The sequence below is a fragment of the Ovis aries genome, chromosome 4 (assembly GCF_016772045.2).
Source record: "Ovis aries strain OAR_USU_Benz2616 breed Rambouillet chromosome 4, ARS-UI_Ramb_v3.0, whole genome shotgun sequence".
In the NCBI taxonomy this organism is placed as follows: Eukaryota; Metazoa; Chordata; class Mammalia; order Artiodactyla; family Bovidae; genus Ovis; species Ovis aries.
In genome coordinates, this window is record NC_056057.1 from 72,988,233 (window position 1) to 73,002,484 (window position 14,252).

The 14,252-nt window shown below is 42.8% G+C and overlaps 1 long non-coding RNA gene across 1 annotated transcript in view; it reads right to left on the reverse strand.

The window, feature by feature from the left end:
* Window positions 1-317: 317 nt before the first annotated feature.
* LOC132659746 (uncharacterized) overlaps window positions 318-14,252 on the reverse strand; it is a 43,957-nt gene continuing 30,022 nt past the window's right edge. The window contains exon 3 of the long non-coding RNA XR_009600504.1: window positions 318-5,574. This is a non-coding gene — a long non-coding RNA (uncharacterized LOC132659746). The remainder of the gene's footprint in view (window positions 5,575-14,252) is intronic.

Sequence of the window (14,252 nt, forward strand, 5' to 3'; positions counted from 1 at the left end):
GACAATTACAATCATGAATATGTAAACAGAGACCCGACCTTGCCAAGGCTGGGAAGTTATCTTTATACTGTGTGATACAAATGATGCCCTTACAAGGATATCACATCTAGCTTCATATTTAAAAAGGGATGTGCAAACATCACAGAGCCCTGTTTCCCAAATTTTATTCCCCTGAACATTAGGTCAGCAGGATGTTAATAGGTGTTCCATTTTTAACATGGTCTAATGAGACTGGGAACTATTGTTATGGAAGACCCTGAAATCTTTTGATTAAAATAATGTGAAGGTCCTATGAATAGAGTTTAAAAGAGATGGGATTTTTTTTTTTTTTAGAAGTAAAATAAAACTGAAGGGAGAAGCAGTAGCTGTAAGTAGTAAGAGAGTTATTATAAGCTGGGTACATTGCAGCTGCTTTATCTCCATAAAGTCAGAAATTGACATATTGCAGGGAGAGGGAGATGATTTGGAAATGGACTGCCTGGTGAGGGTGTGAGAGAAAATGTTCAGTTATTGTTGTGAGAGAGCTTATCATCTTCAACTTTGGACACATGATAGGAAAGACAGAAAACTTATGTGTCTTACTGACTATAACTACCAGGAAGGAAACCCTTTGAATTTCTTTCTCACTCTAGAATTTCATGGATCTAGGGTGATAGACCCTAGGATGAAAAGAATGACTGTCAAAAGATTTGGTTCCATATCCATTTCTGCAACCAACCTACTGAACCATTTATATAAAACGATGACCATGATTTCTCATACAATCCTACAGGAATTTCCCCAGCATTTACTACACAGTGCTCATCAGGCACTCTCAGCTGCACGAAGAAAGACACAAAATATTTATGGCAATAAGTGAAACTTGGTATTTGGCTTATAAAAATGGTAATTTCATCTGGTTTAACTGAATACAATTCATCATTCATCCAGCCTGTTGTGTGTCAGGCATGGGCTGGTTCTGGGAATTTGAAGATGATGAGGACATTATCCTTGCCCTCAGGTAGCTCTCAGCCCAGTGCAAGAAATGGACATTTGAATAAAACATTGCAATTCAGGTGGGCAAGTGTTAGAATGGAAGTATTACAAAGATGCTGTAGATAAAAAAGAAGAAGCCAGAGATTCGACTGTGTCAGGAGGGGGAGCCCAGAAAGAGGCAAGTGAAGAGTGGCTTTACAGAGGATGTGGCATGGATTTGGGCTGAATTTTAATGGTTGAGAAATTCACCCACTGGGAAGGACCACCCTACAAAGGTGGAAATAATTGTGCAAAAACACAATGGCATGAAAAAGCCTTTCTGGCGAAGAAAATGATGTAAATACTAAATAATATTAAGAGAAGGAGACATAAGTCAAACCCGAAGCCACATCCATAAGAATGTCCTCTTATTGACTGTTACTTAATATGTGTCCTATTTTGTTCAAGATCTTGAGGGTTTTTCAGAAACGCTGCAGCATAGGATGCCTTTCAGCAGGAAAAGAGATGACACTGGACAGGTTGCCTGGATCCCTGGGTACAGCATCCTGTGGGTTCTGGAGAGACACTAGAGAATTTGTAGTATGGTAGTGATATGATCAGCTTTGGGACAAGCTGTGGTGATTTCATGGAGGAGAGAGAAACAGCAGGTGTTAGCAGAAGTAGGGGCAGTGGTTGGGGACCAGGAAACAGGGGCAGATTCTAGCAAGCTTCTGGGAATCAGAAGAACCAATAAGAGTGAGCTAGTGAAGTCAGGGGAGGAAAGGGCTTCAAAGAAGTAAAATAAGTTCAGTGAGAAGAAAAAACCAAACACAATCCCTTAGATCTAGAAGTTGGTCATTGATGATTTCAGCAGGGCGGTTTCAGTGGACTGAAGTCATATGTCTGTGGGTCAAGGTTTGAATGGGAGGCAAGGATCTGGAAGCAAAGAACATATGATGGTTTTAAAGGCAATTGACTGGAAAGGGAAGAAGGGATATAGGGTAACTCAAGGGGCCTGCCAAATTGAAGAGAAGGTGGTGGTTGTTTGGAAAGAGTGGAGTCTTGAGTAGGTGTGAAGTTGAGAGCAAGAAGTCAAGGGAAATGGAGGAACAAATTCCTTCTCTCACACAGAGGGGAGGAGGTGGTGGTTCCAAAATCCAGGAAGGTTCCTTTTTTTTCTTCTAGACCAGGAGAGGTTGGTAAGGATGGGATCAGATGTATATGAACATGATGGTGAGACTGAGATGGTAAGATTTACCATCTTTTGACTTCTAGTTCTCTGTGGGCTGGGAGCAAGGTTGTCTGTGGATAATAGATGAGTTGGGTTGAGGATGAAATAGAGGAGCTTGACAAGAGTACTGGGGATGTGAGATGGTTGTTGAGAGGTGAGCAGGCAGGCAAACTTGCCAAGCCGCACTGAGAGTGCATCAGAAGTTGGAAACCATAACTGTGATGGTTGTGATTTACAGGTTTGTGTTATTTTTCCGCCGAGCAATGTTTGGCACCACAAATGCAGGAGATTAGAAAGATGAGCAGGGCTCATGAGGAAGGGTGGAAGGACAGTAAGAGGGGAGGGTCACTGAGAGGGAGAGGTCAACTGGGACAATGGGTGGATTCACAATACTATGCTGAAGTCCTGCTGCTGCTGCTGCTAAGTCGCTTCAGTTGTGTCCAACTCTGTGTGACCCCATAGACGGCAGCCCACCAGGATCCTCTGTCCCTGGGATTCTCCAGGCAAGAATACTGGAGTGGGTTGCCATTTCCTACTCCAATGCATGAAAGTGAAAAGTGAAAGTGAAGTCGCTCAGTCGTGTCTGACTTTTAGCGACCCCGTGGACTGCAGCCTACCAGGTTCCTCCATCCATGGGATTTTCCAGGCAAGAGTACTGGAATGGGGTGCCATTGCCTTCTCCAATGCTGAAGTCCTAGGAGGTGTCAAAAGGCAGTTCAGTAAGAGCAAAGAGAGAGAATGAATTACTTGCATAATGGGATGTGGCTGGGAAGTGATCAGAGTTCATGGTCTCATTGGTGGAATAGCTTAAAGTCATATCAAGATCCTGGTGTGGTTACAAGAGTGGGGGGCTCAGGAGGGACATAGATTAAGGTAGATGGAGTGAGTAGATTAAGAAACTTTCAGACAAGAATGAGAGATGGGTATTACTCAGCCATTTGAAGACTGAATTTAAGTCAGTCGTAGTGAGGTGGACGAATCTACAGCCTGTTATGCAGAGTAAAGTAAATCAGAAAGAGAAAAGCACATGTCGTATATTAATACACATAACAGCAGAGACATCACTTTGCCACCAAAGGTCTCTATAATCAAAACTATGGTTTTCCCAGTAGTCATGTACGGATGTGACTGTTGGACCATAAAGAAGGCTGAGCACTGAAGAACTGATGCTTTTGAACTGTGGTACTGGAGAAGACTCTTGAGAGAACCTTGGACACAAGGAGATTAAACCAGTCAACCTAAAGGAAATCAACCCTGAATATTCACTGGAAGGACTGATGCTGAAGCTGAAGCTCCAATACCCTGGCCACCTGATGTGACAAGCTGACTCATCGGAAAAGACCCTGATGCTGATTGAAAGCAGATTAAAGGCAGGAGGAAAAGGGGATGACAGAGGATGAGATGGTTGGATGGCATCACCAACTCAATAGACATGAGTCTGAGCAAATTTCAGGAGATGGTGAAGAACAGGAAAGCCTGGTATGGTGCAGTCCATGGGGTAGCAAAGAGTTGGACATGACTTAGAGGCTGAATAGCAACAACAACACTTACATACGGAATCTAGAGAAATGGTACTGATGAACCTATTTGCAGGGAAGGAATAGAAATGCAGACTTGGAGAACTGACTTGTAGACACAGTGAGGGAGAGGGTAGGACAAACTGCGAGAGTAGCATTGACATATATATTAATACACTACCATCTACAAAATAGCTAGCTAGTGGGAAGCTGCTGTATCACATAGGAAGCTCCGCTTGGTACTCTGTGATAGCTCAGGGAAGTAGGATGGGGTGTGGGCGGAAGAGAGGCTCAAGAGGGAGGGGATATATGTATATTCATAACTAATTCATATTGTTGTACAACAGAAACCAAAACAACATTGTAAAGCAATTATCCTCCAACTGAAAATAAATTAAAAAAAAAAAAGAGAGAGATGGACATTCCCCCACTCTTTTGTGCTCAGGAAAGCAGGAGAGTTAGAGAAGGTAGAAATTATGGATCAGGTTCCAAATGACCTTTGAAAAAAATACACTCAAGAAAGTTCCCTCTATCTTTGAGAATCCTCTTTAGCCAATTCATTTCATGTGCCATAGTCTCCTACAATAAAAATTATTTTGTTTTCTTTCCTTGTGATAGAATGATCCCTCTTCTTTGGTGAGACTATGGCTCACTCTTCTATATCCCAGCCTCCCTCTGGTTTCCCCATCATTTGCTGCTCTCTGAGGTTTGGTGAATGGTTCATCAACAATTACCTTTTGCTCTGGAGAATTATCATTTATCTGCCTGAGGAGCTGATGTCAACATTTTAGGGGCCATAGCTATTAGCTTTCACATAGGAGCAGATGCTTTCAGAGCCCAGATCTTGTTTCTCTTTGCCCAGCATCCTTCTTCACTCTAAGCTCTGAGGTTTCTAAATGGTTCTACCCCCACTCGTGAGGAAGCTGTCTGTCTGCCAACCCATTCTGCTCCTGCCAAAGCTGCCTGACAAGTTCAACACGAACAGTTTGAAATAGATTTTTCATCAATATAACATATTAAACTCTTAACCCACAGAGAAACAGTGCAGTTTCTCATACATTTCCTTTTCTTTTTTTAAGAAAGGGTAATATCCCAAACATCAAGCTTTAGGATTTTCTTGTGCACAAATATTGAATAACTCCACTTCAACTCTACTCCCTGTCACAGTCCTTCTTCCTGCAGCAGGAAACACAAAGCTGTATTAAATTAAAAGTTCTGGGGATTCTAGGCTAGGATCATGAAAACCCAGTTTAGCTTTTTGTGTTACTAAGGCAGAGCCTCTTTAGGAGTCTTTCTTGGTTTCACAATGACCTCTCTGATGTGAGTCAGCACTTCACTGTTTGTTTAACTTCTAAAGTTACTGAAGCACCAGGGGGATACAGTTTGTCCAAAGCCACGCTGCAGGATCATGACAGGCAAAAATCAGGCTGAGAGCTTATTTCCACTAGGCTGTACTCCTTGAACATTTGTCTGTCTACCAGACACAGCTATGTTGATACCAGCCCTGGACTTCTGTCTTTAAACAGATGCCCAGCAAACATGATTGTAAGTCCCTTTGTGATATTAGTTCAGGCCCTGTGTGAAGATCAGACGGGTTTGAAGGGATTCTGACAGTTTCAGCTAAATAGGATGCTTAGATCCAGGAGTGAGAAAAATGATGCCAGGTGGCAGGAATAGCAAGGCAGACAGAAAAAGGACAGTTCTGCTTTTCAATAGGCAGGCATACCACTTACTCTTTTCTTGCTCTGGGAAATTCTTCTACATCCAAATTCACTTGAAAAAATTAGATTGGATGTTCAGAATGCAAGCATATCCTTTGCACTATTCTTAATAATCTCCAGAAACTCTCGTACGGTGTGCAAGGGTGCAGGGCTGGGAAAGATGAGTGGTTTCAGATTAATAGCATTCTAAATTCATCACGCATTTTCTTAGAACATAATTTTGAAGAGACAGGAATCCAATATAGCGCATGTGGTTTCTTGTTGCTTATAGCTTGTTACTTTCCTTCACGTTAAAAAATGGTAGAGCTCTTTCACTAATAATTGATCATAAAATTATTGATAGCCATCATAAACATCAAACACACAGTGAAGGGCCTTAGTTAGCAAATTAGGATCTTAGAAGGGAAAGAGGCGTGGGAGGATCTGGACCTATCTTCAGCTCAGAGTGGGAATCTGCTCTCTATCATCCCTGATGAGAATCCAGCTCAATAGTTCTCAAACTTTGCTGCATATTATTAGAATCACCAGGGCAGGAAGTAGGGGAGGGACAGCTTTTAAAGACCACAATGTCAGGACTCTACTCTGAAATCAATTAAATTAAAATTTGGGGGGAATGGGGCCAAGGCATTAGTATTTTAAAAAACTTTCCTGGGGATTATCAACATACAACCAAGTTTTAACCAGTGATCTAGTTTCTGCTTAGCTGTGTCCTGTGATGAAGAGTCCCTATTTTGTGGGAGGTAGGGTGGGGGGAACATTCACTGATGGACAGCCTTTTCCATTAGAAATAACAAGAATTAACACCTCTGGAAACCACATGAAACCAGCCAACTCCCTCCTTCATTGGCTAGCTCTTCCAATACTTGAAGGCAGTAAACAATTTGCAACCTACAAAGGTATATTACCCATAACCTTTTCCTCTCTGTGTCCCAATACACCAATTTAAATCAAACTCTTAGAGGTACTATTTCATAATGGGGATTTTGATTTATCATTTGATTGTTATCCTGTCCCAGTTTCATTACTTTGACTTCTTGATGAAACAATTTGACAACTGTCGAGAACAAGGTCATACTTCTCTCAAAGTCAAAGTGAACAGATTTCTGAAGAGCCAGCGCAGGATGTGAAGTGTGTCTTCCTCCTGCCCATCAGCTGCCATGTGCCTGGCGGCCTGGTTCTCCTCTTGCGGGCCCTGGACTGCCTATCTCTCCTACCTGCCGACTCTTTGCAGGCCCCCTTGCTTTTGATCTCCCACAGTCAGTGTTTGAGCCCAGGTGATGGTCAAGCCTGCAGACGTGCAGAAGGAAGGAGGAGGAGAGAGAAGAGGCGGATGCCAGCGTCACATCACCATTTAGGAACTCGGCCTCATCTCCCTACGGTGTGTGAGTCGCCCAGCCATGTCCGACTCTTTGCGATCCCATGGACTGTAGCCCACCAGGCTTCTCTGTCCATGGGATTCTCCAGGCAAGAATCCTGGAGGGGGTTGCCATTCCCTTCTCCAGATCTTCCTGACCCAGGGATCAACCCTGGTCTCCTGCACTGCAGGCAGATTTTTTGCCATCTAAGCCACCAGGGAAGCCCTGGCTTCCCATGATGGGGCCAAATTCTGGAATCATATCTTTTGGAACTTGAGCCCTGGCTCCCCTGCTCACTGCAGGGGCAACCTTGGGGAAGATTCTTCATCTATGTGAGCCTCAGCTTCTTCAGATGTACACCAAGTGAAATAATAGTAACTAACTTCCCAGGTGGCTTCATTGTAAAAGAATCCATCTGACATTGCAGAAGACACAAGAGAAGTGGGTTTGGTTCCTGGGTTGGGAAGATCCCCTGCAGGAGGGCTTGGCAACACACTCCAGTATTCTTGCCTGGAGAATCCCATGGACAGAGGAGCCTGGCAGGCTATAGTGCATGAGGTCGCAATGAGTTGGAAATGACTAAGCGACTGAGCACACGGAGACACAACTTTCATCAAATAAAAGATAATCAGTGTAATGTTGGAGAAGGCAATGACACCCCACTCCAGTACTCTTGCATGGAGAATCCCAGGGAAAGAGGAGCCTGGTAGGAGGCTGTCTATGGGGTTGCACAGAGTTGGACACGACTGAAGCGACTTAGCAGCAGCAGCAGCAGCAGCAGCAGGGTAATGTACTTGGTACCAAGTGTATAGCTAGTACCCAGTAAGAATTAGCTCTTATTGTCTGATTACAGCCTCCATCCCCGTCATGCCTCCCATGCCTCCTCAAGCTAGTCTTGGTCCACAGGCTGGTCAATTTAAGTTTCAGTTTAGGCTCCCAAGGATATTGTCAACCTGAACTCCTACCAGCCTCCTCTCCAAGCACCCATCTAGTGCTTAGCTTGGACTTTCAAGCCCAGCCCCTTATCATTTGGCACCTTGCCTGGGCTCATAATGCCTCCCATAGGCACCAAAAAGTAGTCAACATTAGCTCTCGTTCCACTGGCTCATATAGGCTGCAGAGGAGAACCAGCAGCAATGGTCTTGCTCCTGATCTGAATTTTTCTTTTCTGCTTTCAGTTTTCTTTCTCAAGGGGCCATATGAAGCTGAACTTGGAACTAACTTTAAAGTTTGCTAGGAAAATCATGTTTTCAGCAGGCACTGTAGAGAGACTTTTATTTCCCTTTCCATTTAACAAACGTCATGTTTTGGATCAGGGTTTCTTGAGCCCCATATACTAGTAGTATGGCTTTAGTGGCTTCTTTGTTTGATCAGCTGTGTCGGTAAGACTCTGGGAATGCACTCTGTTAGGCCATGTCTTCATCAGTCAAAGTTTAAAGGGTGCAGTGGAATGACGGTGCTTCCAATAGGTGTTTTGTGAGCAATGAAATGCTACCTTGTGGGAGCCCCTGCTCTCTATGCTGGGTAAATAGATGACTTTCCAGGGATGCTGCATAAAAGAATGATTTTTTGAAAATGGCTGTAGGCAGCTGCAAGATGAAGTCTTCAGTCAGTGGACATTTCTTGCTGTTAAAAACAGGTCCTTTAACCATTCAACTACACCCCCTGAAGTCTGTATAAGTGCTCACTCATGGAGGGACAAGGAGGCAGTTTATTGGGTGGGTACACAGTTCTCAGGACCTCGTTCCCCAAAAATCAGACTAGTTTTACATGGATCATGTTTAAACCCTCCATTTGATTATTACTGTTGGTTTTTCCAGAGTAGTTTCAAAGCAAAATACAAAAAGAGAGCGAAAGACAGAAAAAAATATTCGACTCCAAGAACATGAAATCACTATAAATAACACAAACCCCAATACTCTTCTCACTTCAGTTTATTGTTCTCTTGACTTTTCCACTCTGATTTCTACTTGCTGGACTCAAAGTGGGTAAATCTTTCCTGATATCAAGGTGGGCTTGCACTTCTTTGTCCAATGACATGAATTTACTTTGCCTGGGCAGGCAGATAGATACATCTGCAAATACTCTTGCAGCTAATACTATATGAAGAGGTCCCCGAAGTTCACCCTGGCCTTAACTTATAAAGAGGATGTACACTCTATATGCACTCTCTAGAAGGTAGAGTACAACTTAAATTCACTCTCTAAGGTAGAGTATGTCTATTCTGAGTTGAGTTTTTACTGTTTCCTACCAGTCAGTCCTAAAGGAAATCACATCTGAATATTCACTGGAAGGACTGACACTGAAGCTGAAACTCCAATACTTTGGCCACCTGATGCAAAGAGCTGACTCATTGGAAAAGACCCCGATGCTGGGAAAGATTGAAGGCAGGAGGAGAAGGGGATGACAGAGCATGAGATGGTTGGATGGCATCACTGACTCAAGCAGAATGACTTTGAGCCAACTCTGGGAGACAGAGAAGGACAGGGAAGCCTAGAGTGCTGCATTCCATGGGGTGGCAAAGAGTTGGACATGACCGAGTGATTAAACAGCAACATAGTGGTTGCTCACTGCTGATCCATTGCTGGGTGGGCAATAGGTCAGTGTATGGTACTGAAGTAATAAGTAGTCTTCCAATAAGGACTTCATAACACCTTTATGAAATCAGCTATGTCAACCACCTTAAGATAAGTTAACACACACATACACTCACAAACATTTTAATGCTGGCCTGGGATAGAGATTATGTCATTTCTTTACACATGATCTGTTCATTTATTAATCAAAAAGTCTTCATTCATTCATTGTTGACGCAGACTTGAAAATATGAGCAGCATATTTACTGTTTATAAAATTCATATACTGAGTTCGCCTTTGTCCTTGAGTTGTATGGATACCAGGATAAAACAAAATCAATATTTATTCTATTCATCCTACATAAATATTTCCTAGACAAGTGGCTATTTACTGTATTGAGTCAACACACACTGCTGGAATATAAGAAGGTTTCCTGGAATGTTTTCTCCTCCCGTGGGTCTGGTAACATGACCGAGGAAGCTACCCAAAAGGAAGGGAAGGGAAGGGAAGAGACATTATGTGCCTATCATAGAGAGTCAACCTTCTAGGTATTTACATTTGTTATAGCATTTCATCCTCATAAATACCCTAGTCTTCTTCAACTCTTTTTACAGATGAAAAAAAAATGTACTCTGAAATGTTAAGTAATCTTCCTCTTAAAATATTCTGCCCTTACATTTCAATGACACAACATTTTTGTAATTTTCCCTTTCTTGCCTTTTTAAGCTTTTTGCTTTCTCTCCTCCGCTTCCTTCACAGGTCAATTTTGGATGTTCTCCATCTGTATTTCCTGGTGATCTCAGCCAGTACAATGGTTTTAAATACCATTCATGTACCCATGGCTCTTCAATGTATATATCTAGCCCCCAATCCTGCCATTACTACTAGAGCTGTATATTCAATTGTCTACTTGACATCTGCACTTGGCTGTCGTTTCTGTGTGAGCTCAGTCATGTCTGACTCTGCGACCCTATGGACTGTAGCCCGCCAGGCTCCTCTGTCCATCGAATTTTCCAAGTAAGAATACTGGAATGGGTTGCCATTTCCTACTCGAGGGGATCTTCCCTACTCAGGGATTGAACCCATGTCTCTTATGTCTCCTATATTGGCAAGTGGGTTCTTTACTGCTAGCGCCACCTGGGAAGCAGGATGATGGGCAAGCGTCTCCAAATGTGCTGTTCAAATTGGAGACCTTGAATTTTTTCTCTCCAGATCTCTTTCTCCCTGATTTTGAATCACTTCAGTAAATGGCTCCACCATTCACACAATTTCTCTTAAAAAATCATTCTGTTTTTCATCTCCCCAAACTATAACAAAATATATTGTTAGTCTTTTGCATTTTTCTGTCTCTAGCTTTGCCTAAACTTTGACCTAATAGCTGGTAACACCTCATCTGCCTTCTTTTTCTTCTTGCCTGGAATGTAGATTTGATGGCTGGAGCTGCTGCAACCACTTGTGAGTATAAGAGAAAAGGCACCAAAATCACAGAGGCATTAACTCTGATTCACTGGGTACAAAACCCACCCCTTCAGACATGATGTTTTGAGTGAAAAATAACTCATTTCTTTAGTCCAAAGCAGTTCAATTATTTTCTTACTTGAAGGTGAAAACATTCCTGACATACCTTCTCTCCCTACCCCATACCCCCATCAATCCTTATTCATGGAGAAGTCTCTTTTTTTAATACAACAAAATAATTTTAGTAACCAAGTGTTTACTAAGCACATATTATAATATATGACTGCTTCTAGGTACACACAGATGTAAGACACCAGTGAACAAAGCAAACAAATTTGGGACACATTAGTGAACAAAGACTTTCACCTTTGTGGAGGGAAGAAATATAATAAGCATAATAGTTAAGTAAATTAAAATTACATTGTATGTTAGAGGATGATGTACTTTATACGGAAGAAAAAGAAAGAAATAAAGCGGGTAAAATTGATTGGAAGTGAGGCTGCAGCTTTAAATTTTGTGGTGAGGCTTCAGTGAGAAAGTGACCTCTGAGGAAAGACACGAAGGACTTGGGTCAAAGTGGAGATAGAGCCTTCATCTTAGATGAAGAAGGCTGAATGCAGTGCAGATTTGTGATACAAGAGACATCATAGTTCAGGCATGCTAAATTTCAGATATCTATGAAATATTTGAGAGGAAATGATGTTGAAAAAGCAGTGGGGTATGTGAGTCAAGAATTCAGGTGGTAGCTCTGCACAGCAGGTACAAATCTGTGAGTCATGACCTGTAGATGGTATCTGAAGCCGTAAGATTATATGAGAAACTAAGAGGGTGAATACAGTTGGAGGGGAAAAAAAGGACCAAAGTCCTAGAACTGACATGTTACAGCTTTAATATGTCAGAGAGGAGAGGAACCAGGAGGGCACTGAGACGATGCAGGCAATGAGGCAGGAGGGAAACCAAGAGACTGGGGTGACCTAGGAGCCAATAGAAAATGTACTGAGAAGGAGAGAGTGATTGCTGTCATGTAAGGGGAGAATTCAGAACCAATCATTGAACTTGCAACAGTAAGACCTTCGCTTGGTGAATGGATAAGATGGTTTTCGTGAATAGCTGGGAAAGAGAGCCTGATCAACGTGGGGCTGAGAGTAGGAGGGGACTAATGGTGGCTCCTTTGAGGAGTTTTGTGTAGAGGTGTGACAGAATTACAGTGTATCTGAAGGGAATTATTTTCTTAAGGTGGGAAAATAACAATATGTTTCTGCAATAATGGTGATGATCAAATAGAGATGTAAACGTAGATGGTATAGGAGAAAGGGGGGCAGTTGCTGGAATGATGTCTTTGAGTGTAAATGGAGGGATTCACTTTATACAGTGTGACTTTTAAAACACACCCACAAATATTTTGACATATCTCCCTTCAAAAGCCGGAACTTAATTTTTCCTCCCTCTGAATACAGGCTGGATTTTGTGACTTGCTTTTAACAAAGAGAAAGACAGTTGTGTGACTTCCCAAACTGGGTCATAAAAGGCACCGTTGCTTCCTTCCCTCTTACTCTCTCTTGGATCATTCACTCTGGAAGTAACTAGCTGTCATGTGGTGAGGACTTTCAAGCAATGCACTGGAGAGGCCCATGTGATAAGGAACTGAGGTTGCCAACCAACAGCCATATGAATGAGCCCTCTTGGAAGAGGATCATCCAGAACCAGCCAAATCTCAAATGACTGCGGCTCAAGCTAACACATTAATTACAACTGCACAAAAGGCTCTGAATTAGAACTATCCAGCTAAGTGACTCAATTCCTCACGTACAGAAACGGTGAGATCATTCATGTTTATTGTTGTAAGCCACCAAATTTGGGGGGGGTTTAATTTGCTATGCATCAAGATATAATCACTATAGATGGACAGATCATTTAAGATGATAGGTAGGAAAACCGAGTACAAGAGTACAGAGGCTGTGGTAGGGGAGCAGATGCAGAGTAAGGAACTTGGGAAGCTTCTCCTCAAACGACTTCAATTTTCCCAGTGGCTGAATGACCACATGAGTGAGCAAGCTGTGCAGCTGAGAGTAAGATGGGAGCGTGGGTGTTGGAGGCTTGAGGGGAAAGGAAACGTTTTGAGATAGTTGTGTGTGGCATGTATTAATAGATGGCCTAGGGAAATGCAGTGGGATTCAAGCAGTAGTAAGGACACAGAGAAAGGAATACATGCAGTCATCAGGGAAAATAAGACCATTCAGCATGGTTGTATGTTTTCCTCTACACAGATTCCACTGCATTCATGCAGAAGCACAGGGTCAGCGGATAGTTGGATCAGATTGGCCACAAGTTTGCGATGAGAGGTGAGATGAACCAGTTTTGTCAAATTAGTGCTATGATGCAAAACAGGACAAGGTGTCTGCAAGGGAGAGATTACAAACATCAGGCTAGTTGCCTTAAAATCATTTGAGCTTTCGATGCTTCTGGGGAAGATGGAATAGACATACTTTACCACTCCCCTCCTGATGGGTTTTTTGGTGCCCTGAGTCTTAATGAATAAAGATGACCGAGTAGTCACTGCTGTTGAAAATAAACAGTTTCCTCAGAAACAAGAGGCCTGCTTTTGGTCAGAAGTAGGACTGAGAATAGATCACAGGCCAGCTACCTTTATTGGGGTTTCTGTGCAGAGGCAAGGCAGAGAAGAGCTAAAAGATTAGGACTGGCTAATCTGAATAACTTCAGAGGGCTTTTGGCCATGCGGCAGTCTCCAGTTGTCTGACCCCTGGCCCTGGAAAGATTAAGGTGGAGGAATGTTGCCTCTCACTGGCACAGGCCTCAGAGAGGAAAGAGGGTTCTGGATTGGTTAGTTTGCATTTCAAAGGCCTGCTCTTGGCTGATTACTTAGCTCTGTCTCTAAGAATGACCAGCTCAGGGAGGAGCAGGCTTTCCACAGGCAGTAAGTTATTTTAAGATGTGTAATTAGTCTCCAACTAAAATAAATTAATTAATTAAAAAAAATTCAACATTAAAAAAAAAAAGAATCTTGCATGGTCAGTTGTGTTTGACGCTTTGCGACCCCATGGACCAGGTTCCTCTGTCCATGGGATTTTCAAGGCAAGAATACTAGAGTGGGTTGCCATTTCCTCCTCCAGGGGACCTTCTCAATCCAGAGTCTGAATCCACGTCTACTGAGTCTCCTGCATTGCCAAGCAGATTCTTTACCACTGAGCTACTCGGGAATCCCCAAAACATCATATTTTAGAGAAAATAAACAACATGAGTAATCTAGAGCTTCCCAAATGGTGCTAGAACTGGCCTGCCAATGCAAGAGATGTAAAAGACACGGGCTTGATCCCAGTTGGGAATATCCCCTGGAGGAGGGCATGACAACCCACTCCAGTATTCTTGCCTGGAGAATCCCCATGGATAGAGGATCCTGGCGGCTACAGTCGGTAGGGGG